The sequence below is a fragment of the Salvelinus sp. IW2-2015 genome, linkage group LG22, assembly GCF_002910315.2.
Source record: "Salvelinus sp. IW2-2015 linkage group LG22, ASM291031v2, whole genome shotgun sequence".
In the NCBI taxonomy this organism is placed as follows: domain Eukaryota; kingdom Metazoa; phylum Chordata; class Actinopteri; order Salmoniformes; family Salmonidae; genus Salvelinus; species Salvelinus sp. IW2-2015.
In genome coordinates, this window is record NC_036862.1 from 21,396,815 (window position 1) to 21,400,812 (window position 3,998).

Sequence of the window (3,998 nt, forward strand, 5' to 3'; positions counted from 1 at the left end):
ACCAACAGCGATGCTCTCAATTGTGCATCTGTAAAAGTGTGTGAGAGGGTTTAGGTGACAAACCACAATTTCTTCAGCCTCCTGACCAATTCAGTTTGTAAAGTGATAATGTAGCCGAGGAACTTCAAACTCTTCCACCTTCTCCGCTGCGGTCCCATCTATGCGGATAGGGTGTGCTCCGCTCTTGCTGTGTCTGAGTCCACGATCAGCTCCTTTGTTTGTTGACGTTGGGGAGAGGTTCCTCCCTGTGACTCATCAGTGTTGGTAATCAGCCGCGCACTACTGTGTGTGTCATCTGCAAATGTGATGATTGAGTTGGAGGGGTGCGTGGCCACGGCAGTCATGGGTGAGACAGGGAGTACCAGGACGGGGCTGAGCCACACCCTTGTGGGACCCCAGTGTTGAGGATCAGTGAAATTCTCGTCCTCTGTGTGGGCCGACGCTCTTCAGACCCCCTCCTACCCCCTCTGCAGACTCCCTCACAGACCCAATCCTACCCTCTCTTCAGACCCCCTCATACCACCCTCTTCAGAACCACCCTCCTAAACCATCTGTCAGACCCCCTCGAACCCCCTCCGTCCCCATTTCTTCTTCAACAGAGCCCCTGTTAGTGTTGTGGACTGGGTTAGGAGCTACACGCGGTATGGCTATGGGACAAGCGTTACGGGACCTTCCCTACCAGCCTGTCACACATAGTTTAGTTTGAGGGGTGTGACCGTAGAGCGTGTTGGAACTCTAGGTGTTCAGGTGGGCTAACCTGTAACGTTCTAACTCGTGCCTGTGAAAGCTTTTGAACGGTCACTACCTCAAAAGATCTTAGAGCAAAGATGGGAAATATATAATGTCACAACAACAACTCAGCTTGTTGGTAGATGTATGTTGTTGAAACAACCTCATCTGTTGACTTGATGTACTGGCTAGGAGTTCCTTCTGATGATATGACCCGGAAACACTCCTGGCCCTATTCACTTCTCAAGGCATTACAGAGTGACTGGTCTCCAGTAGTCAAATCTAATCAAACTTTATTGATACAGCACATTTCAGACATGGAATGCAACACAATGTGCTTCACAGGAAAAAAACTAATGAAAACATTGAAAATAAAATCGTAAATATTTACTACACAACAAACATGAGAGGATAAAACAACTAAAGAATAACAATAAAATCTGACCGACTAAAAATCACCCTGAGGAAAAACAAAACTAAAAAGGTGTGTTTTAAGATCTCTTTTAAAAATGTCCCCAGTTTCAGCCCCCCTCAGGTTCTCTGGCAGGCTATTCCAGAGGCTGGGGGAATAGTAACTAAAGGCTGGGGGCATAGTAACTAAAGGCTGGGGGCATAGTAACTAAAGGCTGTCTCTCCATGTCTCTTGGTCCTGGGCTTTGGGATAGTTATAAGGCTGTCTCTCCATGCCTCTTGGTCCTGGGCTTTGGGATAGTTATAAGGCTGTCTCTCCATGCCTCTTGGTCCTAGGCTTTGGGATAGTTATAAGGCTGTCTCTCCATGCCTCTTGGTCCTAGGCTTTGGGATAGTTATAAGGCTGTCTCCCCATGCCTCTTGGTCCTAGGCTTTGTGATAGTTATAAGGCTGTCTCCCCATGCCTCTTGGTCCTAGGCTTTGGGATAGGTTAAAAGGGTCTGTCTGCCATTGCCGTTCTTGGTCCTAGGCTTTGGAATAGTGGTTACAATGTAAGGCTCGTCCTCATCACCAATGCCTTCTTGGTCCAGCGTGGTTGGGGATTAGTTAATAAGGCCACAGAGGAGCCTGAGACCTAGCCTGGGTTTTACATCAACTTAAGAGCGACATCTTGGACCATGGTATCTTGGGGTGGAAAATTGTGTAATGATTAATAAACCAAGTAGTAGAAATCTTTAACAGTATTCTAGGAAACTCACAGAGCAGCCAGTAGAGAGGCTTTAAGTAATGTCCGTCTGGTCTTCGTCCAGCGTGTCGAGGCGTCGTTGCGGTGCGAGGCATTCTTTGTATGGCTACGAGTACAGAGTACCGTTAAATTAGCCGGTTGTAAGATTGTGTTTCTTCTGTCTGGTTGCTTTGGCATACCGGCTGCAGCATTTCTGTATGTTTATCAAGTACAGAGAACCTTCCCCATAGAACCGTTGTAGTTTGCTGTCTTGGTCTTGTGTCAGTACCTGCAGCATTCTGTATGTGTACCAGTGACGATGAGACCGTTTAAAACCGGTGTAATTGTGTCTCATTCTGGTCTGGTCCTTGGTCGATACCGCGGTGCGCTAGCACATTCTGTATTTTTAAGCAGTACAGAGACCCCATGAAAACCGGTGTAGATGTGGTTCGTCTCTGTCTGGTCTGGGTCATACTTCTCAGCATTCTGTAGTTCTATCCAGTACAGAGTACCTTTAAAACTCGGTTGCTAAGTGGTTCCTCGTGTTCTGTGTCTGGGTCAGTGACCTAGCATTCTGTAGTTTACAGTCAGAGACTTAAAACCGGTGTAAATATGTTCTGCTGTCTGGTCGGGTGCAGTACCCCGCTGCAGCATTCCTGTTCTCTAGCAGTACGATGACTAAACCGGTGCTATATGTGTCCTGTTCTGGTCTTGTCAGTACCTCCTGGCAGCATACTGTATGTTTTACAGTTGACGGATCAAGTGCTTTCTGTGGGAGGACCAAGACGAGGGAACAATGAGCATGTATGTTCAAGCTGCTTGTAATAAAAGTAATGGTATGAGTCTCTCAGTATCAGTCTGATTGTAATGAAAGCATGGATGAGGTCTCTGCTGTCATCAGCCTTGATTGTAATAAGCATGGATGCAGTCTCTCTGTTCTCGTCTTGTACTCAGCTGATTTGTATTAAAGCCAGTGAGAGTCCTCCTGTATCCAGCTGATGTAATTTATAAGCATGGGGTATTAGTCTCTCGGTGTAATCAGCCTGGTTTAGAATGTTAAAGTGCATGTGGAGATGTTCCTCTGTAATCGACCTTGATTGTACTAAAGCCATTGCATAGTCTCTCTGTAATCGAGTCCTGAATGTAATGTGTAAAGCATGGATGGTTCCTCATCGTGGTATCGAGCCTGGATTGTAATTAAAGTCAGGGATGAAGTCGCTCTGTATCACCTGGATTGTATTAAAGATGTGATGATGCACTTCTCTGTACGTCAGTCTGAATTGGTAATAAAGCATGGATAATCTCTCTTGTAGTCAGCCGAGTCGTTAAAATTAAAAGCATGGATGAAGTTCTCTGATATCAGCCTGATTGTAATTTAGAAGCATGGAGTTCCTCTCTGTATAGTCTGATTTAATAAAGCATGAATTAGTCCTCTCTGTAATCAGCCTGATTGATAATTAAGCATGGATTGAGTCTCCTTGTATCGGAGCCTGATTGTAATTAAAGCCATGGGGGAAGAGTCCCTCTGTATCACCTATGGAATAATACCAGGGAGATGAGTCCTCTGGTATCTACTGGTTGTAATAAAGCAGGTGATCTCTCTGTGATACCGATTGTTAATAAGCAATGTGATGTCGCTCTGCTGATCACCTGATGTGGTAACTTAATAGCATGGATGAGTCTCTGTATCAGTCTGATTGTAATTAAAGCATGGATGAGTCTCTCTGTATCAGTCTGATTGTAATTAAAGCATGGATGAGTCTCTCTGTATCAGCCTGAGATAGAAACGGCTGCACCTTGGCATTGTTCCTCAGGTGGTAAAAAGCTATTTTGGTCACATTCCTAATGCTTGACTCGAAATGGTGTTCAGAATCTAAAATGACAACTAGGTTTTTTTTAATCTGGTGTTTTGTCTTCATTGCCTGTGATTTAAAATGTGCGTCCAGATTCTCTCTCTGTGCTTTGGCTCCAACAATAATTACCTCGGACTTGATTTAGGTGCAGGAAGTTGAGCCATCCCTGAGTAACTAGTATCATACAGTAATGGATTAGGACTAGGAGTAACTAGTATCATACAGTAATGGATTAGGACTAGGACTAACTAGTATCATACAGTAAAGGATTAGGACTAGGA